This window comes from Rhinatrema bivittatum, unplaced genomic scaffold (assembly GCF_901001135.1).
Source record: "Rhinatrema bivittatum unplaced genomic scaffold, aRhiBiv1.1, whole genome shotgun sequence".
In the NCBI taxonomy this organism is placed as follows: Eukaryota; Metazoa; Chordata; class Amphibia; order Gymnophiona; family Rhinatrematidae; genus Rhinatrema; species Rhinatrema bivittatum.
In genome coordinates, this window is record NW_021820691.1 from 255709 (window position 1) to 281749 (window position 26041).

The following is a 26041-nucleotide window of genomic DNA, read 5'->3' on the forward strand; positions in this document are numbered from 1 at the left end:
CCATCCTTCACCTGTCTACTCGCTGGGAAACGTAACACATCCCCCTCTCACTTATATCTCTCTTCCATACCCATCCTTCACCTGTCTACTCGCTGGGAAACGTAACACATCCCCCTCTCACTTATATCTCTCCTCCATACCCATCCTTCACCTGTCTACTCGCTAGGAAACGTAACACATCCCCCCTCACTTATATCTCTCCTCCATACCCATCCTTCACCTGTCTACTCGCTGGGAAACGTAACACATCCCCCTCTCACTTATATCTCTCCTCCATACCCATCCTTCACCTGTCTACTCGCTAGGAAACGTAACACATCCCCCCCCTCACTTATATCTCTCCTCCATACCCATCCTTCACCTGTCTACTCGCTAGGAAACGTAACACATCCCCCCTCACTTATATCTCTCCTCCATACCCATCCTTCACCTGTCTACTCGCTAGGAAACGTAACACATCCCCCCTCACTTATATCTCTCCTCCATACCCATCCTTCACCTGTCTACTCGCTAGGAAACATAACACATCCCCCTCACTTATATCTCTCCTCCATACCCATCCTTCACCTGTCTCCTCGCTGGGAAACGTAACACATCCCCCTCTCACTTATATCTCTCCTCCATACCCATCCTTCACCTGTCTACTCGCTAGGAAACATAACACATCCCCCCTCACTTATATCTCTCCTCCATACCCATCCTTCACCTGTCTACTCGCTAGGAAACGTAACACATCCCCCTCACTTATATCTCTCCTCCATACCCACCCTTCACCTGTCTACTCGCTAGGAAACGTAACACATCCCCCCTCACTTATATCTCTCCTCCATACCCATCCTTCACCTGTCTACTCGCTAGGAAACGTAACACATCCCCCTCACTTATATCTCTCCTCCATACCCATCCTTCACCTGTCTACTCGCTGGGAAACGTAACACATCCCCCCCCTCACTTATATCTCTCCTCCATACCCATCCTTCCCTCCCTCCCCTCACTGTCCCTCCTCACTCACACCCACTTCTCTTTACCCCCTGCTGCTCACTTATTCTCTTTTCCAGGGTCTCGCTCCCCCTTTCCTCACGCACACCTCACCGCTGGACACTTAAATCTCTCTCTCTACCACACACTTTGTTCCTGCCTCCTCCCCTCTGTCTTTTGCTCACTCATTTCCCCTGCCTCCTCCCCTCATGCACATTCCTCTCCTACCCCTGCTCTCTCTCTCACACCTTAGCAGTGCCTCTCACTCCCTGCTGAAGCCCTCCAGAACCAGCACCAGCACCGGGACCCTGGGGGCCTGCAGTCTTGCTTTCCCCATGGCCTCCGTTGTCCCTGAAAGAAGCCCTTCTGCCTTCGTCAGGAAGTGCCCAGGTACAGAGAGAGTGCACGGGCCACAGGACAGGCAGGGCAGTGACCTGTGACCCTCCTCACTGCTACTGCCCTGTGCCACAGTCACCTGCCTCCATGTCATAGTGAGCAGTCTGATTCAGTCCTGGCTTTATCCAGGTGCATGCTGGGATTTGTAGTATGGAGGGCATCAGCTTCCCCACCTGGGGGCAAGGCCCCTGCCAGGGTTACGGTACTCCCATCCCATCCCACCCCTCCCCTTCCGTCCTTCCTCCCGGGAGCTTATGAGCTCTGACCCCTTCGCAGCTGGTCACGATGACACATTTTGTGACTTCATTTTCAGTCCTCTTTTGCGTACCCTGCGGGATGCAGGGGCGCACTTGTTGGTTTTCTTTGTTCTGATGGGGGGACGGCCACCTTGCCTTCCCCCCAGGTCTATTTCGCTTTTGGACTGAAATAGGCCCACCTGGGGGCAAGGCCCCTGCCAGGGTTACGGTTTCCCTTCCCTCTTTCCCATCAGTGTCATTCTGAGGCTAACAGGTGCATGCCTGGCAGTGGGCCCCCCCCCCCCCCCCTTCCCCTCACCTTTCTCCCAAGCCTCTGCGCATGGAAGTGTACATCTTTGGACAGCTGCGTCACAACTTTGTGATTTTTGTTCAGGCCTTTTTCTTCTGTGTCCTCTGCAGGATGCAGGGCACAGTTATTTGGCTATTATTTCGGTGGGAGAGTGGGCTGGTGCCCCTCTCCCGGGCGTTTTTTTGTACGGTCTGAAATAGGCCCAGGTCCCTCCCTCAGCTGAAAGCAAGAAGACCCTGGGAGCAGAGAGGGGCAGTCTGGAGACCTATGTCCTGCAGCTCAGGAGTGAGAGCCACTGACCAATAGGATTGCTAGAACCTGCCCGTGAGCAGAGCTTCTGATAGGCTGAATGGCTGAGGAACTAACCAATGACAGGAGGCAATGAGGGCCAGGGGATGGGTAGGGAGCCAATAACGGTTAGACGTGGGTGTGTGAGGAGCCAATCAGAAGTGTGAGCTCATGTTTATTAATGTTTCTCCTCTCTGCAGTGGATGTGAATCTGGATCCTGAAACCGCTCATCCCCGGCTCCTCCTGACTGACGCGGGGAAAACTGTGAGACCGGGAGGCACAGGAGAGGACCTGCTGTTCAATCCACTGAGATTTCATGGTTTTCCTCCCTGTGTGCTGGGGCGTGAGAGCTTCACCTCGGGGAGACATTACTGGGAGGTGGAGGTGGAGGGTGGGAGGTGCTGGCAGTTGGGGGTGTGCAGGGACTCTGTGAGGAGGAAGGGGTGCATCACACGATCACCTGAGCAGGGATACTGGGCAATGGGGCTGTGGTCTGGCCGGGAATACTATGCCCTCACCTCCCCAAGACCAAGCTCCGCCTGCGTGAGAGCCCCCTGGCTGTGGGGATCTTCTTGGACTATGAGGCAGGAGAAGTTTCATTTTACGATGCAGAGAATAAATCTCATCTCTTCACCTTCTCTGACCCCTTCACTGGCCCTCTCCTGCCTTTCTTCAGTACCTACGATGAGCCTCTGAGGATCCGGCCAGTGCCAGGCTGGGAGTGAGAGCGCGGGGCTCAGGGGTATCAGCTGCGCTCTCCGTGAGATGGAGAGAGGGGGAAAGGAGACTCCAGATTTGTGTTAAACCTGTGAATGAAAAATGACTGCCCCGCAATAGGAGAGGACCTGAGAGGGTGGGGAGCGGGTGGGAGATGAGGAGTTAGGGGCTGGGAGGTCTAAGTTACCCAGGGGGTAATGAAATTACCTCCTAATGAGAGTCTGCGGGGAGGGCCGCAGGACAGAGGAGGGGGAGAGGGGCTTTTCTCTCTAAATAAAATCAGTTGGAAGGGAGGGAAGGATTCCTTGCTTGGGGGGTGTTAGTGGATGTAACAGGATAGATTTAGATGATTAATTTGGGGCTGAAAATGTCCCTAAAGATTAAGCATCTGAGATTAGCCCAGGCCCCTCCCTGCTCAAGGCTGTTTGTTTGGACAGGGACCTCATGTAGAGTAAAATACCTGGGGAACAAATCATTAAGGAGGGGTGGAGGAGTCACCGAGGGGTGAGAGCAGCTACAAACCAGGGCTCAGATCCTGCTGCTGCTCCCTGTGACCTTGTGCAAGTCCCTTCCCCCTCCTTTACCCCAGGCTGTGAGCCCTCTGGGGACGGGGAGATAGGGACAGCACCTGCAGGATAGGGGCAGCCAGGACTGAAGGCCCCTTACAGAAACAGTCACACAGATAATACTCTCCAGACATCAATGGGATTAAAACAAGGCCGCAGCTTTATTAGTAATTAAATCACCAGAGCCAAGGTCAGCACAGATTCCCCATCCCAAGGAATCACCTGCCACGCCCCAGCAAGATGACCCCCTCACAGGCCACCAAACCTGCAATATCCAGCAGTATCCCCCCCGCTAACCGGGACCCCCACCACAGCCCAGCAAGATGACCCCCTCACAGGCCCCCAAACCTGCAATATCCAGCAGTATATCCCCCCGCTAACCAGGACCCCCACCACAGCCCAGCAAGATGACCCCCTCACAGGCCCCCAAACCTGCAATATCCAGCAGTATCCCCCCCGCTAACCGGGACCCCCACCACAGCCCAGCAAGATGACCCCCTCACAGGCCCCCAAACCTGCAATATCCAGCAGTATCCCCCCCGCTAACCGGGACCCCCACCATAGCCCAGCAAGATGACCCCCTCACAGGCCCCCTAACCTGCATATCCAGCAGTATCCCCCCCGCTAACCGGGACCCCCACCACAGCCCAGCAAGATGACCCCCTCACAGGCCCCCAAACCTGCAATATCCAGCAGTATCCCCCCCGCTAACCAGGACCCCCACCACAGCCCAGCAAGATGACCCCCTCACAGGCCACCAAACCTGCAATATCCAGCAGTATCCCCCCCGCTAACCAGGACCCCCCACCAAAGCCCAGCAAGATGACCACCTCACAGGCCCCCAGACCTGCAATATCCAGCAGTATCCACCCGCTAACCGGGACCCCCACCACAGCCCAGCAAGATGACCCCTTCACAGGCCCCCAAACCTGCAATATCCAGCAGTATCCCCCCGCTAACCGGGACCCCCACCACAGCCCAGCAAGATGACCCCTTCACAGGCCACCAGACCTGCAATATCCAGCAGTATCCCCCCGCTAACTGGGACCCCCACCACAGCCCAGCAAGATGACCCCTTCACAGGCCCCCAAACCTGCAATATCCAGCAGTATCCCCCCCGCTAACCGGGACCCCCACCACAGCCCAGCAAGATGACCCCTCACAGGCCCCAAACCTGCAATATCCAGCAGTATCCCCCCGCTAACCGGGACCCCCACCACAGCCCAGCAAGATGACCCCCTCACAGGCCCCCAAACCTGCAATATCCAGCAGTATCCCCCCGCTAACCGGGACCCCCACCACAGCCCAGCAAGGGGCCCCCAACCACGAGCCTGAACCCCAGGTCACATGCAACTAACGCCAGAGTCACGAAAGTGGATTCCTAGCTCTAAACCCTGCCCCACAAGAATCAGGGCTCTGGTACCCTCCACCACAGGGAGGGGGTCGGGTGGAGAATCCTCACAGCCCCCCTCACCCCCCCCCCCCCCGCACAAATGACTCCAGGGCCTCCTGAATAGAGTTAAGGAATAAATCCCTTAAAATAGTCCCTTAAAATAGTCGTCCCAAGCCACCATCTTCCTTTTATCCCAGTGTGAACACCATCACCCTAACATCTACCACTTCCTCGACCTCATTCAGCCCACGACCTCTTCTGGACACGGATTCAATATTGCATACTGTGTAAATATTCTCTGTAAATGCGTTTTATTGTGTAAATATTCGTGCCCCTTTTCTTTCTTCTTCCTCCTCTCCCAGTTGTAAACTTCCTTGTTCATTGTAACTACTATTTCTGCACCAGTTTAGTAGCTTGAGTTCTCTGTTCAATGCACAACTTGTTAAATGTAAACCAACTTGATGGGACCTCTGGTCGTGAAAGCCGGTATAGAAAATAATAAAATAAATAAATAAATAAATCATTGCCCTCATTAGACAGGTGAACACCGTCCCTGCCATAAAGGCCCGGACAGACATCCCAGGACCAGATGTGAGTAACATGAATCCCACCGTGCGCCAACAACCAGGACCCAATCTGCTTATTCAGTTTAACCCGACTGCAGCCGCGAATCCTCAGATCCATGCAGGCAGGCCTTGGGATAATGTCCGACCAGATTAATGTTATATTAGGCGGCCACGATGACAACGGCACAGCCAAATCCTTTCGGACTGCGCCCAGCAGTTGACGACAGGACCAGTCCCCTGAGTCGTTGCCACCCAGGTGAACGAGCAGAACCGCCGGAGGCGTCCACTTGGATAGCGAGCAGCGCACGAGAGGGAGGAGCTGCTTCCATCGCATCCCACGGAGCCCGAGCCACTTCACACGGACTCCATGCAGAGCAAACTAAGGTGAGGGCCGTAAGCTCCTTTCATGTCCCAGAGATGCACCAAACAATAAAGGAATGGTCAATCAGCCAAACCCTCCTCTCAGCCTGCCGCAAATCTGGAAAACAAAATTAATGCAGGAAGCAGACCATGAAACTACATTTGCCAGATCTTTCCTGATTAGGAAAGAGAATACCTATACATATCTATCTATCTATCTATATATTAGGTATTCTCTTTCCTGATTAGGGTAAATGGCTTCCTCTAGTTAATGTATTTTAAAATTCACTTTTAAGGTTTTATCAGATATCAAACCCTTTAGGAAAAACTTAAAGGCTTTGTTATTTTGGGAAGCTTTTCCTGAAAGCTAGTGAATATTATTTGAAGATTTATCTGTTATTGTATTATGTTTCTGATATTTTACTATGTAATGTATAATTTTAATATGTTTATATATGTGCTGCACTCTGCTTAGCATGTGCCAGTATAAGTGGAATAAAAATATTTATATAAATAAATAACCCTCCGTAAAAGAAAGAGAGAGAGATTGTAAGTGACCACACCAGAAATACAGTACTTCCCTAATAAAGGCATTCAGGCATAACAGGAACACTGAGCAGAGTTCAGAGGGAGAATCTGCAACCAAAGGTGAACTAATTTTACTTTCAAAAAGGGAAAGTGTTTTTCTTAAAAATTTGAAACTGTTTATTGGGTTGGACTATTTTAAGCAATGTAAATTATTATATATTTATGAAGTTAACTAAGTTCTGGAATTTATTACCAGAGGATGTGGTGAAAGCTGTTAGTATAGCTGCGTTTAAAAAAAGGTTTGGACAAGTTCCTGGAACTTGACAATCATTAAGGTAGAGTTACAGAAATCCACTGGAAAAAAAGGGTCCCTAGCCTCAGGAGACCCTGGGGGGGGGGGGGGGGGGTCATTATCCCAGCGCAGGAAGGTCTGGGGGGAGACCAGGGAACTTCAGGGTTGCAGGAAGGGAAGTACCAGGGAACGCAGAAGGAGCCCAGGAGTTCCGAGGAAGTATCAGATGCTGAGGAGACCCAAGAAAGGAGGGGGGTCTGCAGAATCCTGGATCAGTGGAGCAGAGAGCCCTACGGGAGAAGGCCACAGCCTGTTGGCTGATCAAGCAAATCAGCCAGAAGCTCACCAAAGAGAGAGAGAGAGAGGACCTGAGAAGATCTGCAGTACACTAAAGGTACTTGCCCCTAAGAGCTTACCACTTTGGGAAAATGTGCCAGGTGACAGAGCTGTATCTTTTGATTTCTGTTGTCTGTGGTGTTCTCTTTGGGTTTTCCTGTCACCACTTTCAATACAGATTTTTATTTTGAACAGACCTGGAGGGACGAGTGATTTCTTTTTTCCTGCACGGTTGGCCGGGGAGCAGAAGAGTCCCAGAGAGAAGAAAGCAGCCTCTGCTCCTCACTGGGATTTCTGGGCCTCACATGCAAGATTGTGCATTTCTGCATTAAATCTTGGTTACCGGACTCTTCAGCACTCAGGAGGGTTCACTGGGGGCAGATCTTAGTATCAGCAGCAAAGGACAGCAAGAGAGCATCCGTTTTACATATCTGTAACTTTACATATCCCTTCCAAAAGGGGCGCCAGGCAATATTTAAATTAGGGGTATTTTGGAGATTGCAGCTCTGTGTTTCCCAGCAGATCTGTCCTTTCTGCACCATTTAGCGCCATCTCGTGGTATTTTGTAGATTGCAGCTCTGTGTTTCCCAGCAGATCTGTCCTTTCTGGACCATTTAGTGTCTTCTTGTGGTCCTGCAGCAAAACGCATTCTGAGTTTCCCAATGGTGGGAGAAAACAATAAAAGCAAGAAGCACAGAGAACACAGATTTCTGGCAAGCATATAAGGGAAATGCATAAAACTTTACATAAAAAAGCGTGTATTGCATATTGTGCATAACAGAAACCATTGGGACAGGCGGAAATAACGTCTGAAGAGATACAACTCAAAATTGTGTAATTCTGTACTTAATCCGTAGGAAAAGATGCACCGCGGAAGGCTGCACTGGCGTGAATAAAAACCAAGACCACACAGCCACTTAGTAATTTCAAAGAAGCCCAAGATCGACCGAAAAGCTGCTGCGAGCAGGGACGCCACTGTCATTTAAAGGGAATAGAGGCAGAGGAAGCCACCAAAAGAAAGTGGCCAATCATGGAGGAGTCACGTGAAATAAATCCGCCAATACTGACAGAGACAGAAAACCTATGAGGGGGGGAGCCAAGCGACCTGATAGGAAACTTAAAGATATGAAATGCATGAAAGCGGACCTGAAAGAGAACTAAAGGAGCTGATTATGGGGTAAAGATGGACCTGAAAGAGAACTCAAGGATCTGATTATGGGGTAAAGATGGACCTGAAAGTGATCGCAAGGATAATGAACTGTTTAACACGGACATAAAATAGAATTTAAATACGAGGCTGGGTGGACCTGAAAGAGAACTAAAGCATAATGAGATATTTGAAAACCAGACCTGAAAAAGGTCCGATTAAGAAAACGTAAAGGGGGAGAGTGAGCTTTAGGAGTTCGGAAAGACGCGCCCCATGCGCTACATTAGTTAAAAGCAGTGCGCTTTAGAGATCGCGGGGTAAGAAAGCCAAATATTCATGAAAAGGATATAGAATACGTCCCAAAAGCAGATGGCAAAAACGTGTGAATGCGATAAACCTCTCTGTTGCTCCGGTTGCCTATTTATAATTTTTCTACTCTACATCAAGTTTCCGAAGCCATTGGACACCGGTTTATCGCTTTCACACGTTTTTGCCGTCTGCTTTTGGGACGTATTCTATATCCGTTTTATGAATGTTTAGTTTCCTAGCCCGCGAATACATAGTTAGATGGACGATCTCTAATGCACATTGCTTTAAGCGTCTTTTTGAATCCTTAAATCCTCTTTTTGGCTCACGCGCCCATTTACGTTTTCTTCATCAGATTTCTTTCAGGTCTGTTTTTTTATTATCTCCTAGGCTTAAGTTCTCTTTCAGGTCCGCTTTAGACAGCTCCTATCCTTATATTCTATTTCAAGCTCGTCTTAAGTCGCTAATTGTCCTTAAGTTCTCTTTCAGGTCCGCATGAGGCAGCTCCTATCCTTATATTCTATTTCAAGTTCGTCTTAAGTTGCCAATTGTCCTTAGGTTCTCTTCCAGGTCCGCTTTATCCATGTCATGGTCTTCAGATTCCCATTCATATGTTCCTCCCCCTCTTTGTCAGTATTGGTAGTTTTAGATCATGTGGCTCCTCCCTGATTGGCCACTTACATTTGGCGGGCTTCCTCTGCGAGTCTTCCCTTTAAATTACAGTGGGGTCCTTCCTCTCGGCAGCTGCCGCTGGATCTTGGCTCTCTCTGAAATTAGTAAATGGTCTGTGCTCTTGGTTTATTCCCCCGTGCATCTGTTCCTACGGATTCATTGCAGACTCGCACAATGCTGAGCAGTCTCTCTCCAGCCCTTCTTTTCGGTAGGTGCAAGATTCCTTTGCAAAGCTGCAGTTCTTGTGCCTTTTTTTTACAAACCTCATTGGCTGCTTGCACAGTCACTTGCTTTGTCTGTGAGATGAGCTCTGTTATTAGCTGTCACTCCCTGTCAGGACTCAGCAATGCCAGCGATCCCATGGGTGTGATCCCACTGACCCCATTACTGAATGAGCTATTGAAAGGCAGTTTCTGATTTGGTTATTTCACTCCAGGGCTTCCCATCACCCACAGCCCTATTGGCCCCCTGTGTGCTCGCTGCGATTCTGGTTTTAGCTCTGCAGGGACAGTTTTTTCTTCTCAGCAGATGGTGGAAGGAAACGTCTGTGTGAGTAGAATCTAAATTATGGTAAACAGCGCCTCCCTGTGGCAGAGACCTTCTCCCGCTGTCATGGCTGAGGTTGGCGGGTGCTGGGTGGGAAATGTTTCTGTATTGCAAAGGTCTCTAGATGGAACCTTACAGGGGGCACTGATTGATGCCCTCATCCCTGCTGGGTTTCCTGTGCAGAAATGGGGTCCAGAACCCACCCTGTGAAGTCTCCCGGGGGGAGGGGGGGGGGTATGGATACATTTAGGTTACCTGTCCTGAGGGACCCCTGAAATAAACAATTCCTAAGAAACAAGTTTTACTATTTCTATTTTCACCAAAAGAAAAGGATTTGGAATTGCAATCAACAATAATAAATATTCAAGTTCTTTCAACAGTTATCTGTGAAACAATTTCAAGAGATTTATTTTTCTTCTTTTACATTAATCAATGATGCAACTATTTGAATGTCAATGTTTTTTTTTAATCTTTATGCAATTTTACATAATTTAACAAGAAAACTCTTGATAGGAAATACAGAAATATCATTATTTCACAATAGGTAAATAATTTTCACAAATCAAATCATTTCCGTCCTGAATCTAGCCCTCAAATGGAGGGGGTAGGAGATACACTACAGAAGGAGATTTGCAGATAGCAATATCAGGGAAATACAGACTGCATCAGTAGCTTTTACAAAGATTATTACATATTTCAGGAACTACATTCGTTGTCTCTGGATTCTGTGGAGCTTGGGAGTACTTTCCCTGCCAAGAATTGAGACAGATGTGGGGGGTCATAAAACACATAGGAATTACCTTTGTGCTTAAATAGGCACTTACAGGGAAACTTCAGGAAAAAAGCCCCCCCAGTTGAAATACCTGCGTTCTCATGAGGAGAAAAGCCTTTCTCTTCTTCTGTGTCTCCCGTGCAACATCCGGGAACCCCCTGACATTGCATCCCAAAAATAACAAAGCTCCAATAACCTCTCTCTCTCTATCTGGTTCTGAAGTGAAGCGGACAATCAAAGTTGCAGGACTTGCAAGCTCAGTATCAGAAGTCTCTAGGAACGCCTCCGATCGTCCAGGTCCTTCAAGCCTTGAGAGTTGGTGGAACCAGGAAGCCTCAGCGCTCATCAGCTCCGGCGTTTCATCGGCCGATCCAGGTCAGAGGGCTTCAGTTGCCGGTTCTTCTCTTTCAGGCCCTGCTCTTACCTCACATCCAGCCCAGCCTGCAGTGTCACAGGGCGCTGATGCTCCTGGTGAGTTTTGGTTAGGGCGCTGATGCTATCAGTGGATTATTCCCAGCACCCTCCCTGTTAATGTCTTGTTTTGCCCTCTAATGAATTTTTGCTCTCCGGGACAACAGTCGGTGCCGTCAGTCAGGGTCTGCTTTCTGGGAGACCTTGTGGCCTTCTTCTTTCCGTGGTGGGTGTGGCAGATGCCTCGGATGCTGTGGCTTCTTGCGTGACCAGCGCAGTCGGGGTGGCGGAGGTAATTCTGAGTCCGTCCCAGTTGTTGACAAGGTTGAGGAGGGAGTGGGAAACACAAACGACACGGCAGTTATAGGAGGTCTAGTTCCTCTGACTCCAGTTCCTCGTACACTTCGTCTTCCTCCTCTTCGTCTGCTCGTCGAGCGGATTCTCTAAGTCGGTCTTCCCACGTGGAACCCCCTTTTGCATGAATGATTATTTCTCCTCTAGCGGTGGTTCCAAAAAAGGAGTTTGGAAAGTATCGTTTAATTCATAATTTGGTTTTGGTATTTACTGTCAGGGTGCAGCAGGGTGCGCAGCAGCTTGGCCGGATAACTGGGTTTTAGCGGCTTCGAGCGGGAAGATCACCTTCTTGGAGCTTTTTCCCATAGTGGGTTGCGCTGGTCATCTGGGAGGAGCGTTTACAAAATAAGAGGGTGGGATTTTGGTGCAATATGTTGGGAGTTGTCCACGTTATCAACAGTTTGTCAGCCAAATGTGTTCTGGTAGCCGATTTGCTGCGCAAATTTCTCTTATGTTGCTTGCAGCTAAATGCAGTGGTTTCTGCAAGGCCTGTTCCCAGGGTGGATAACAAATTAGCTGACTCTCTCTCTCGTTTTAAGTGGGAGCAGTTTTGGAAGCTGGAGCCGAACGTGGACTCGGAAGGCGCTGTTGACACGGATTTCCTTTGGAACTACGGAGTCCTGAAGCTTGGCATTTGTTGAGGTCATCGGTGGTGGCAGGTCAATCCAGTACCGAGCGGTAGGAAGAGCTGCGCTAGTGCCCGGCGCACCCGCGGTTGCCGCACGCACAGTGCAGCTCACCTACCGCTCAATCCTGTATGTAAATAGCTTGCAAATGCAAGCTGCGTCTAAGAAGCGTCCATGAAGCGTTAGGCCCGCGCAACCCATTTTACTGTCTAGAGCACCTATACAGTAACCTGGGTGCGTGGACCTAACGCTTCACGGCCGCGCTGGTATCTGTCATTTCAAATGTCATTTGAAATGACAGATACCAGGAAGTGGCCAGTTCTCCGACGCTCGGGATTGTCAACCCTCTCCCCTCCTCCCGAAGCAGGGCGCGAAAAGCAGCCTTGCTCCGGGAGGAGGGGAGGACTGGCAGTGTGAAGCGACTTACTTTTTGCAGCCCCCCCTCCGGACATCGGCGAGGACGACCGGGGCTCCCCTCTCCTGCCTCCAGCTGCCCGCGAAGATGGACGCCTGCAGGGGCGAAAGCGGCCCCTGTGCGTGCAATTGGGCCAAACGTCATGACGTCACGCCTTGAGCGGCCCAATTGCACGCACAGGGGCCGCTTTCGCCCCTGCAGGCGTCCATCTTCGCGGGCAGCTGGAGGCAGGAGAGGGGAGCCCCGGTCGTCCTCGCCGATGTCCGGAGGGGGGGCTGCAAAAAGTAAGTCGCTTCACACTGCCAGTCCTCCCCTCCTCCCGGAGCAAGGCTGCTTTTCGCGCCCTGCTTCGGGAGGAGGGGAGGGGGGACTGGCAATCCCGAGCGTAGGATTGCCCGTCCTCTCTCCCCTCGCTCTTGCTACTTTTTTTTTCGCTTTACACTGCCAGTCCTGTCTCCCCTCCTCCCGGAGCAAGGCTGCTTTTCGCGCCCTGCTTCGGGAGGAGGGGAGGGGGGACTGGCAATCCCGAGCGTAGGATTGCCCGTCCTCTCTCCCCTCGCTCTTGCTACTTTTTTTTTCGCTTTACACTGCCAGTCCTGTCTCCCCTCCTCCTGGAGCAAGGCTGCTTTTTGCGCCCTGCTTCGGGAGGAGGGGAGGGGGGACTGGGGTTGCCCCGGAGACCGGCACCCATGGACGCGGCCAGGGCAGGTGAGCGGGGGCTGGGGGAAAGCTTGCCGCCTACCCTTACCCCTGCCTCTAACGCAGGGGTAAGGGTAGGCGGTAAGTTAGCAGGTTAAACGCAAAACAGCAGGGTAAAATAGCGATAGTCGGGGCGCGCGTTACTGGATGGTAGGGAATAGCTAATTCGCTCGTTTCCATCTGATATCCATGCCGCGGGCGGAAGGGGTTGCCCGGGGATTTTAGGACGCGGTAGGAGTAGGTTAAAGGGGATAGTGTATCGCGGGTTGGACTAACGCGGCCGAAAAGTGAGTAGAAAGCCGGTTAGGAGCAGGGTAACCGCGGCCGCACTTTACTGGATTGAGCTGACTGTGGGAGCAGCAGAGGTCGGGGAAAGTTTCCTTGTATTTTGTGCTGTAAAAGTCTGCAGAAGAGCGGGAGACTGAAGTCCTGGTGTGCAGAAGATTTTGAGATTTATAAATCTAGATGGCCAAATACCTTCCTGTTTTTACTTTTACATTTCCGAATTGCTGCAATATGAAGGAGAGGAAGGGAGACCGGCAACATCCTAGAAGAGCTGCCTGAGACCTCAGAGATTCCCTCACTGGGAAGATTCAGCGCCATAGGTAAGAGACCCCCAAACTCCCCGATCCCACGTCCATAACCCCCTCAGTAGAGCTGTAGAGGGGGATGGGAAGGGGTTTTGCTGCTGGGAGTGACTGGGTGTGTGCTGAGTGTGAGAGAGCCCTGGGGTACGGAGGGAGGAGAGATCCCCTCAGTTCTACCAATGCACCTCACTCCTGCCCTGCAGCACCCCCTGCTATTCCAGTACTGAGGCCCTCACACACAGCTCTGCCAATGCACCTCACTCCTGCCCTGCAGCACCTCCTGCTATTCCAGTACTGAGACCCTCACACACAGCTCTGCCAATGCACCTCACTCCTGCCCTGCAGCACCTCCTGCTATTCCAGTCCTGAGACCCTCACACACAGCTCTGCCAATGCACCTCACTCCTGCCCTGCAGCACCCACTGCTATTCCAGTACTGAGACCCTCACACACAGCTCTGCCAATGCACCTCACTCCTGCCCTGCAGCACCCACTGCTATTCCAGTACTGAGACCCTCACACACAGCTCTGCCAATGCACCTCACTCCTGCCCTGCAGCACCCACTGCTATTCCAGTACTGAGACCCTCACACACAGCTCTGCCAATGCACCTCACTCCTGCCCTGCAGCACCTCCTGCTATTCCAGTACTGAGACCCTCACACACAGCTCTGCCAATGCACCTCACTCCTGCCCTGCAGCACCCACTGCTATTCCAGTACTGAGACCCTCACACACAGCTCTGCCAATGCACCTCACTCCTGCCCTGCAGCACCCACTGCTATTCCAGTACTGAGACCCTCACACACAGCTCTGCCAATGCACCTCACTCCTGCCCTGCAGCACCTCCTGCTATTCCAGTACTGACACCCTCACATACAGCTCTGCCAATGCACCTCACTCCTGCCCTGCAGCACCTCCTGCTATTCCAGTACTGAGACCCCCACACACAGCTCTGCCAATGCACCTCACTCCTGCCCTGCAGCACCCCCTGCTATTCCAGTACTGAGGCCCTCACACACAGCTCTGCCAATGCACCTCACTCCTGCCCTGCAGCACCCCCTGCTATTCCAGTACTGAGACCCTCACACACAGCTCTGCCAATGCACCTCACTCCTGCCCTGCAGCACCTCCTGCTATTCCAGTACTGAGACCCTCACACACAGCTCTGCCAATGCACCTCCCTCCTGCCCTGCAGCACCCCCTGCTATTCCAGTACTGAGGCCCTCACACACAGCTCTGCCAATGCACCTCACTCCTGCCCTGCAGCACCCCCTGCTATTCCAGGACTGAGACCCTCACACACAGCTCTGCCAATGCAGCTCACTCCTGCCCTGCAGCACCTCCTGCTATTCCAGTACTGAGACCCTCACACACAGCTCTGCCAATGCACCTCACTCCTGCCCTGCAGTACCTCCTGCTATTCCAGTACTGAGACCCTCACACACAGCTCTGCCAATGCACCTCACTCCTGCCCTGCAGCACCTCCTGCTATTCCAGTACTGAGACCCTCACACACAGCTCTGCCAATGCACCTCACTCCTGCCCTGCAGCACCTCCTGCTATTCCAGTACTGAGACCCTCACACACACAGCTCTGCCAATGCACCTCACTCCTGCCCTGCAGCACCCCCTGCTATTCCAGTACTGAGACCCTCACACACAGCTCTGCCAATGCATCTCACTCCTGCCCTGCAGCACCTCCTGCTATTCCAGTACCGAGACCCTCACACACAGCTCTGCCAATGCACCTCACTCCTGCCCTGCAGCACCCCCTGCTATTCCAGTACTGAGACCCTCACACACAGCTCTGCCAATGCATCTCACTCCTGCCCTGCAGCACCTCCTGCTATTCCAGTACTGAGACCCTCACACACAGCTCTGCCAATGCATCTCACTCCTGCCCTGCAGCACCTCCTGCTATTCCAGTACTGAGACCCTCACACACAGCTCTGTCAATGCACCTCACTCCTGCCCTGCAGCACCTCCTGCTATTCCAGTACTGAGACCCTCTCACACAGCTCTGCCAATGCACCTCACTCCTGCCCTGCAGCACCCCCTGCTATTCCAGTACTGAGACCCTCACACACAGCTCTGCCAATGCACCTCACTCCTGCCCTGCAGCACCTCCTGCTTTTCCAGTAGTGAGACCCTCACACACAGCTCTGCCAATGCACCTCACTCCTGCCCTGCAGCACCTCCTGCTATTCCAGTACCGAGACCCTCACACACAGCTCTGCCAATGCACCTCACTCCTGCCCTGCAGCACCTCCTGCTATTCCAGTACTGAGACCCTCACACACAGCTCTGCCAATGCACCTCACTCCTGCCCTGCAGCACCTCCTGCTATTCCAGTACCGAGACCCTCACACACAGCTCTGCCAATGCACCTCACTCCTGCCCTGCAGCACCTCCTGCTATTCCAGTACTGAGACCCTCACACACAGCTCTGCCAATGCACCTCACTCCTGCCCTGCAGCACCCCCTGCTATTCCAGTACTGAGACCCTCACACACAGCTCTGCCAATGCACCTCACTCCTGCCCTGCAGCACCTCCTGCTATTCCAGTACTGAGACTCTCACACACAGCTCTGCCCATGCACCTCACTCCTGCCCTGCAGCATCTCCTGCTATTCCAGTACTGAGACCCTCACACACAGCTCTGCCAATGCACCTCACTCCTGTCCTGCAGCACCTCCTGCTATTCCAGTACTGAGACCCTCACACACAGCTCTGCCCATGCACCTCACTCCTGCCCTGCAGCACCCCCTGCTATTCCAGTACTGATTTGCGGTTACTCAAAGGCCATGATTCACAAACTGCTCTGAGCGCACAAGTTCTCCACATCTCTGTCATACATACGGATCTGGAGAGTATTCAAAGCCTGGTGTGAGGACCACGGGATTCTCCCATGGATAGGCAAGATTCCCATGATTCTGGAGTTCCTACAGGACGGTATGAAGAAGGGGTTGTCAATCAACTCCCTCAAGGTCCAAGTAGCCGCACTGACCTGCTTCAGAGCAGAAGTGCACGGTATCCGGCTATCAACCCATCCAGACTTGTCCCGCTTCCTGAAAGGGGTTAAACAACTCCGACCATCCCTAAAGTGGCCGGTGCCTCTATGGAATCTCAGTCTAGATTTAGATTTCCTAGCTGGGGCTTCCTTCAGACCAACACGCAGTCTGTCACTAGGTCTTTTAACATTGAAGGCTGCATTCCTGATGGCAATATGTTCAGCTCATTGCATCTCCGAACTACAGGTTCTATCCTGTCTGGAACCGATCCTCGGGTTAACCCCTGGAACCATACAACTGCGCACCGTCCCCTCCTTCCTTCCGAAAGTGGTTTCCGAGTTTCACTTGAACCAAACCATCTCGCTACCAGCTCCAGATGTACATAAGGACTTGGATGACTCATGCCTTCTTCGCCACCTGAATGTCCGCAGACTCCTGGTGCGATGCATAGAAAGATCGGACCCGGTGCGAAAAACGCCTCGCTTATTCATTCTTCACAGCTGTAAGAAACAAAGGGAAGCAGCCTCGCGGGCGACCATAGCCCAGCTGGATCAAAGAAGTAATCCAGGCAGCCTACATAGAAGCAGGAAAGCCCTTACCACTACAGGTTAAGGCTCATTCTGCAAGGGCCCATAGAAACATAGAAATGATGGCAGAAGAAGACCAAACGGCCCATCCAGTCCGCCCAGCAAGCTTTGCACTTTTTTTTTTTCTCAAACTTATCTGTTAGTCTTGGCTCTTAGTAACCTTTTGGTTCTATTTCCCTTCCACCCCCACCATTAATGCAGAGAGCAGTGTTGGAACTGCATCTAAGTGAAATATTTAGCTTAATTAGTTAGGGGTAGTAACCACCGCAATAAGCAAGCTACACCCATGCTTATTTGTTTACCCAGACTATGTAATTCAATCTTTGTTGGTTGTCTGTATATAGATCCACTTTTCTTCATTCCCCCTGCCGTTGAAGCACAGAGCTATGCTGGATACGCATTGAAAGTGAAGTATCAGGCTTATTTGGTTTGGGGTAGGAACCGCTGTAACAAGCCAGCTACTCCCCACTTTGTGAGTGCAAATCCTTTTTTCCCAATTCATTCACGTCCTCTAGACTTTATGGATCCACAGGGTTTATCCCACGCCCCTTTTGAAGTCCTTCACAGTTCTGGTCTTCACCACTTCCTCCGGAAGGGCGTTCCAGGCGTCCACCACCCTCTCCGTGAAGAAATACTTCCTGACATTGGTTCTGAGTCTTCCTCCCTGGAGCTTCAAACCGTGACCCCTGTTTCTGCTGAGTTTTTTCCGATGGAAAAGGCCCAGGCAGTCTCCTGGGCAGAAACCAAGCTGCTGTCGCCCGCCGAGATCTGTCGGGTGGCGACGTGCTCCTCCCTACACACCTTCTCCAGGTTCTCCCGCCTGGACGTTCTGGCCAGGGAGGACACAGCCTTCGCAAGCAGCAGCAGTAAGTGGGTCACGGGCAGCCTCCCGCCCTGTCCGGGAGTAGCTTTTGTACATCCCACAGGTCCTGAGTCCATCTGGCTACAGCATAGGAAATGGAGACATTACTTGCCTGATAATTTCGTTTTCCTTAGTGTAGACAGATGGGACTCAGCAATCCCGCCCACGGCTGCCCCGGGAAAAGGAGAACCTCGGATAGCAAATCTCTAGATTAAGCAAATATGGGTAAGTCGTGTCCTCCCCCCGTCCCCCCCAGTTCAAGACACCCAAAGTTTGTCCGGTGTCTGCGGTAATTGGTTGAGGGCACTGGCGGTCTCCAGTTTGGAAATTAGTTGAACCAGTTCAAGTTTTACTCAAGTTTAATCAAATCATTTAAGCAAAGATCTATCCACAATGGCTTTTCCAAGAAAATACTGAAGAGGTGAGGTTACTGCAGGGGTAAATCTAGGGTGATGTCAGCTTTAAAATCTGACTCCGTCTCCCATCTGGTAGCAGAAGAGCACAATACCCACTGGTCCTGAGTCCTTCTGTCTACACCAAGGAAAATGAAATTATCAGGAAGTAATTTCTCCATTTTTCTTACCTTGTATTCCTCTCCCCCCCCCCCCCAACTGGAAACAAATTATTCTGGGGGTGGGGTGGGGTTTACATGGTGGAGGAGTAACCTGCTGCAAACCAGGGAAGCTCAGGGTTCAAATCCCACCGCTGCTTCTTGTTCCCTCCTGCAAGTCATTTCACTCTCCAGTGCCTCAGGTACAGACTTAGGACCTTAACTTAAGCATTTTTCCTAGAGACCCAGAATAGGGAAAAAGCCTTAGTAACGCAGGCCCGCAGATGATCAGCCTTTAGGGACAGGGACACACCTACGCTCCCTGAATGCAATCTGCTTAGAAGAATCTGAAAGGTGGAATATAAATCAAATAAAATGCATTTCATCCTGTGTGGGGAGGTTTCAGATGCTGTCACTGTTTCTGTGCCCTGATTCTCCTTCTTTTGTTCTCCTGTAGCAAAGCTTTCTGAAGATGGTGGCAGGGGTTTATAAGCTGCTAGAGCAGCTCTGGAATTCATTGCCAGAGGATGTGGTTGCAGCAGTTTGTGTAATTGGGTTTAAAAAAGGTTTTGGTAAGTTCCTAGAGGAAAAATTCCATAAACTGCTATTAATTATTAAGCAATAGTAGCTTGAGATTTATTTAATGTTTGGGTGCTTGCCAGGTACTTGTGACTTGGATTGGCCAGTGGCCACTGTTGGACACAGGATACTGGGACTGACCCAGTATGGCATGTTCTTATATTCTTACGTATGCTCTTATCTGCTGCTCCCGCTTGGGGAGTCAGACCCAAACCTTGCTCCACTAAATCTATGTGAACCTCCCCAACTAGTTACTATGTTCTTTCAGGGAAGGAAAGCTATGATCGTAAGTTGGAGGGTGTACAGAAAAACAGTTTTTTCTGCTTTTCTGTACCCTTGCCCGGTGACTACCTGATAGGCTCATCAACACGCATTTGCACGTGATGAGAGCTGTTAGTTTCAGGAGCGTTGGCCGCGCATCAAAAAAACGCACGGCCCCACGGGGGCTAATACGTTCTGTATTGGCCTGACTGTGAGGAGGAAGGGACGGAGCCGTGGCACAGAGATAAATAGGCTTTCACCTCACAGGTGATCTATCCTCCCAGGAAGCAAGAGACCCCCAGCAATGGAGATTTTCCTGGACTACAAGGCAAAAAACGTTTCATGTTATGAGGAAGTTAATTCTCATCCGGCTTCTTCACGCGGATAGTAGACCAATTGAGTCAAAGCAAGCTGATTTTGAACAGCACTAGCAAAGCACTCCAGCCTGCGGACCAGCAATTCACAGCAGGCCCTCCTCTCTCCCAGCCACCCCACAGTTTAGCCGGGGACAGAGGCTCCGGCGTTTTACCCCTCTTTCCATGACTCTCTTGTATTACACCCTCCAGTGATTAACAGCTCCTCGCCCGCAATCACAAGAATGAAATATTCTCTCTTAAAATAAAAGAATCTCTAGCCGAGTCTCCTGGAGAATCCCCTGCTGCAGAGAAAACCTCCCAAATCTTCGTTTGAACTGGCGTAGGCTTAAGGGGGGTCGAGGTTCCCTCCTTTACCTTCCCCTTTCTTTTTGTACGAAGCATTTCAAAATGCAGGCAATCCAAAAAAACAAGGATTATACGGGAGCTCGTCTGACCGCGTCCTCTCTTCACGACGCCATTTTGTTCTCTCCTCTCAAACCTCCGTACTTTTCGACGAAACATCCTTGAGCCCTGGAGCGCCGGAGACCCCTTCCCCCCCCCCCTGCCTACGTTGGAGCACACGAGCCAGTGGAATCGCTGATGCCGAAGCTGCACCAAGTGGAGGAAGCGGTCGAGGTAGGCTCAGCTGCAGGCGCCACGAGGCAAACCCAAGGCCAGGGGACCTTAATCGCCTTGAAGGAATTGAATATTGGTGAAATGAGCGGTGTGGGCAGGTCGCTGCCATTTACTACCGCTCTGGGAAAGAGTCAGACGGAGTGGACAGACGCGGAGAGTACAAAGCAGATAGCACCGGTAACTGTACCAGAATTAGAATTGTTAAATAAGTAGTTACTTTCGATGCGTTATGGAATGGTATGGCTATTTTGGAAAAAGCAATAATATCTTTGATGACAACAATTAAGGCTTCTCAAGAGCAGTTTAACCTGGTGAACGTGGTGGTTCTTGCAAATTCAACGAAAATCCAGGAAATGGACTTGCAAATAAACCAGATTAAGGAAATACAAACAGGCCAGATTCAGGGGGACTCAAGGTTAGATAAGAGACTGGAAGGTCTGGAAAATACTCTCAGATACAATAATGTGAGAATAATACATTTTCCTAAATGTACATTAATTTCCCCCAAGGAACAGCTTAAAAAGTATTTTCAGGATCTCCTGAATTTCTCCAGTGGTAACGTCAACGATTCAGTACAGAGAAGTGGGTGAGAGACAGAGGACAAGGAAGACCGAGGGGAGCGGCCAGAGTTCCCATCCCCGTTTGATAACCTGTCTGGATTTCTTGAGACAACCCAGGAGGAACAAATTGAAAAGAGAGGTGATTTGCTGGTGAAGATTTTGTTACCTGCTGAAAGGGATATGGTTTTAAAGAGTTTTTCTACAATAGGAACAAGCCTTACCTTGGAGGGAAAATATGGATATATCTGGACATTATTAGATCAATGCAATTGTGTAGGAAAAACTTTCTGTCTCTGTGCACTAGAGCTCGCCAATTAGGTACGAAAATAATGATAAAGTTTCCTTGTAAATGTATACTTAATATAGAAAGTAATAGATATGTATTCATGGAGCCAGACCAACCTGAACATTTCCTGAATGCAAGGAGTGAATTAGGGGCTGTTCCGCCTAACAATACCCAGTATTATTTAGATAACCTTGTTACTCCCTTTTTTCTTTGCACTACTAATGTTTAAGAGATACTGCTCCAATTTATATGTTTGTTCCTCCCACATTGCAGACAGGCCGATACAGTAAAACCCGTGGGAGAGCCGACGCACTGAGGCGAGCGCCCGCTCTCCCAACGTGCGCCGAGGCCACTCTCCTGCGTGCGCGATCAAGTATTTAAATTAGAGCCCACAGTAAAAGGCTCCTTTCTGACAGAAGTGGCAGCTGTCAGCGGGTTTGACAACCGACGCTCAATTTTACCGGCATCAGTTCTCAAATCCGCTGACAGCCACGGGTTCGGAAAATGGATGCTGGCTAAATTGAGCGTCCATCTTCCGACCCGTGGAAGAGGGGTGGATGGGGAGGAGGGGGTCAGTTAGACCTGTGTTCCAAGCATATTCCGGTGAATACCTCTAATGAGAAGGGGGTAATAGTATATAATGTCAGATTTTCCAGATGAAAGGTTTGTAAGCCTTGCCTGGAATTTAAGGCATGTAATAATGCTTATGTTAATCGATTAAAACTAATAAAAAGAAAATTAAAAAAAAATGAAATGAAAGAATCTTTCTAATACACGCAGTGCCTGTTGAAACATCGTCAGCTATGGAAACAAACATTAAAAGTGGAGAGATTATGGGTTTCTAGCAGGGGCTGTTAGACCCAGGCTGAGGGGGAGCTTCTGAGCCATCTCTCACCGGCACAGACCGTCCAGCACTGCTTTTTTAAATGAATTATGATGGATAGAGGTGTTATGGACTTCCTGTTTTCCTGGAAAAAAAAAAAAGTTTATTGTAATAAAAATCACATCAAAGTGTGTTTAAATGAGATAGAAGCTGAATGTGAACCCTGGGACTTGGGACTTATAAGTGGCTCAATCTGAGCTCTGAGCCATCGGTGGATGCTGGGAGGCTGTAGTTCTGCTGGTAAAGATATCTTTTCGGAGGTGGTTGGGGAGGCGTTTTTACTCCCTGAAAAGGTCAAATATAAGTTCCGAAAAGTACTGAGTGTGAAAGCCTCGCTGACCCAAGGGTTTGGAGCCGGGTTAGTATCATTGAGGTTGTGGGTTCGAACCCCCACCAGCTCAGTAAGACCATGGATTGTAACATCCTCTCTGCGACAGAGGATGTTACTGATCACAAGGACCAGAAAGGGGTAGTTTTGGTGAAATTTGGGCCCTTTTGCCTGGTAGAAAGTAGTAAAAGCCCCTATTGCTGGTGGCTCTTTCTTGTTATTAATTAAGGCTCTTTCTCATTAGAGGTATTCACCGGAATATGCTCGGATCACAGGTCTAACTGACCCCCTCCTCCCCATCCACCCGCACCACTCACCTACACTGGCCCCCACCTAGCTGCTGAGCCACCAGTCAGCCGGTTACAGACTGTAACCCGGGTTTTTACCCCTTATTCTTGTCCTAGCACAGGACTCCTGCCTAAGGACCAGCCCTTCACAGCCGGCTCTGCACTCTCCGGGCAGCCGGGGACAGAAGCTCCGGGGTTTTACCCCTCTCTTGTATTACACCCTCCGGTGATTAACAGCTCCTCGCCCGCAATCACAAGAATGAAATGTTCTCTCTTAAAATAAAAGAATCTTTCTAACGCACACAGTGCGCGGTGAAACCTCCTCCCCTATGCAAACAAACATTAAACGTGCAGAGATTATGGGTTTCCAGTAGGGGCTGTTAGACCCGGGCTGCGGGGGAGCTTCTGAGCCATCACACACCGTCCAGCACTGCCCTGGGAAAGGAAGCCCCGAGGACAAATTTAGCCTTCCCCGTGTGCGATATTTACCGCTCATTCTCTCACACACATCGCATCCCTCGGTCATTCATTTGTTTATTTAACCGATATCTGGTTCCATGCGAACACCTCTGTCACAATCAGACCGTGAACACGGAGCAGTGAGAGCAGGCTGGCGGGAAGAGCCGCTTAAAACCCGGGGACCTTTGCACGGTTTGCAGGACTTGCAAGCTTAAAGCCTGGGGAGGGGGAGGCCGTAAAGCGCAGCTCATGCCTGGGCCAGAACCCGCGCTTCCCCCCAGCCTTAGCCCCCATTGCTCCTTCCGTGCTAAGCGGCTTTTTTTTTTTTTATTTAAAAATATTTCTATACCGTCTTTTCAAACGAATTTGACCAAAACGGTTTACAAAAATACAGATTATAAAAAAAAACAAAATAACCAAAAAATTACTTTAAATAAAACCAAAAAATAAAATAGAAGAAGAAAAATAGAAAGAAAAAAAATACAGTGTATCATTATAATCCCTACTCCTTTAAGTATGACTATACCATTTTTTTTAACAAAACAAGTAAAAAGCCAGAAAAACCAAAATAATTAGCCTTAGAAGCCTGAAACTAATAAAGACCGGAGCACTGGTAGATGTGTAATCAGGCAATCAATAGAAGCGTATTATATGTATCTTATTGAAGTTAGGTGTTCAAATTGTCAAGATCACTGAATGCGATCTTAAATAAATGAGTTTTTACTGCCTTCTTGAATTCACTATGGCTGGTAATTTGCCTTAAAGCGTTAGGCGGTGAATTCCACAGCAAGGGTCCCGCCACTGAGAAAGCTCTTTCTCTGGTCATATTTAGTCTCGCCAGTCTAACTGTAGGAACATCAAGCAGATATTGAGATGATGATCTAAGGTGTCTCGCTGGTTTATATAACCGTAGAGATGTGCAAAGCCAAGTTGAATCTGGATCATGGATTAAAGAGTGAATTAGAGAAAGAACTTTGTATTTTACACGGAATTTGATTGGAAGCCAGTGTAGCTTATACAAAATAGGAGAAATGTGATGTCTCATTGGCAATCCTACTAATAAACGGGCCGCAGAATTCTGTATTTGTTGCAATGGTTTTTTAGCGGAATCTGGAAGACCCAAAAATAGACTATTACAATAGTCTAAATCGGCAAAAATGAGAGATTGAAGAACTGTTTGAAAATCACTTTTGAAGAGTAAAGGTTTTAATCTTTTTAAGGTGTGTAGCTTAAAAAATGAATTTTTTACTAAAGTGGAGACATGATGCGATAAGGAAAGATTTGTATCTATTTGTATTCCCAAATTGCGGGCGACTTTCTTAACTTTAATTGCCTCGCTACCTAGAGTAACCAGAGGTGGAGGACCATTTGTAGGGTTATCTAGTACGCTCAAAAGAAGGAGTTCTGTTTTTTTAGCATTGAGTTTAAGCCGACTATGGCTTAGCCAATGTTCAATTGTCTTAAAGTAAAGGTTACACAGTGAAATAGTCTCAGCCCAAGAAGATTTATATGGGACGTAGATTTGGATGTCATCATGATCCGCATAGATCTTAAATTGAACATCCAATGAAGCTAGGATATGACACAATGGGAGAAGGTATATATTAAATAAAACTGGTGACAGGGATGACCCTTGTGGGACCCCAGTATTTTGCGTGTAAATTTGTGAGGATTTGCCTTTAAAGTTTATCTGACAATGGCGGTTGGCAAGATAACTAGTAAACCAATTCAATACTGTAGCTTGTATACCAATCGCTTGAAGTCTGGATATTAGAATATTATGATCAAGCGTATCAAACGCTGCTGATATAGCCAGTAAGATCAAAAGAAAATCTGTATTAGAATCAAATCCTCGTATATATGTATCAAAGGATGAAAGTAAGAGGGTCTCAGTTGAATAGCCCTTTCTAAAACCATGTTGATCTGGATGTAAGATATCATGTTCTGATAAATAATCTCTCAGCTGGAAAAGCACGGATGATTCAATAGTTTTTGACAAAGAGGTAAGAGTAGCAATTGGTCTAAAGTTTGTAAAATCTAATAGCGAAGATGATTTGTTTTTTTGAATTGGTGTAATAGAAGCTAATTTCAATTGATGTGGAAAAATACCAGTTTCCAATGATTGATTTATGATGGAGCATATTATTTCAGGACAATAGTCACCTAATTCTTTAAAGATGGCACCCGAACAAGGATTTAAAGGGGAATTGGATAACTTTTGTTTTTCTTATAAATAATCGTAGATTTTAAAGGGGCAATAGAATTTAGAGTATCTATAATGGCATTATTCCAGCAATCAATTGTTTTTTCTACTTCATCTTGCACTGTTATTGGTAATTTATTAGCAAACGCGGTCAAAAATTCCTCATTTGTAACTTTTCTTCTAATATTAATCACTTTTCCCGGCAGGGCGGACGCTGCCCGCACTCGGAGCGCACGGCCGAGCTCTCGGTCACCGACCGGAAGCTCCAGCTCCGCCATGGTTGTGAAGACGAGACAGGCAGGGTCGGAGCCTATCACAGTAGAGCCTTGCTGCAGCCCCGCCCCTTCCTGCTGATGCGATTGGACGGCAGGGGGAGGAGGCGGGGCACAGCACAGCCCGGTCCCGTCCGTTCCTTCGCAGCGAGCAGGAGATTCAGAGAGCCCCAGAGACGGATCCAGGCCCAGGGGAGAAGGTGGGGAGAGGCGCGGGCAGAGGGGACGTGGAGGGAGGGACCGGGTCCCAGGATCTCACCCTCTGTCCGGCCGCGAGCTGCAAAGAGCCCTACAGAGAGAGAGATCGCGGCCCAGGGGAGAAGGTGGGGAGAGGCGCGGGTAGAGGGGACGGGGAGGGACCGGTCTGTTTGTGACAGAGGTGTTTGCATGGAACCAGAAATCGGTTAAATAAACAAAT

At 49.7% G+C, this 26041-nt stretch overlaps 1 pseudogene; it reads left to right on the forward strand.

The window, feature by feature from the left end:
* The window catches only part of LOC115081944, a 43851-nt pseudogene extending 39975 nt beyond the window's left edge, over nt 1-3876 (forward strand).
* Nucleotides 3877-26041: the final 22165 nt, after the last annotated feature.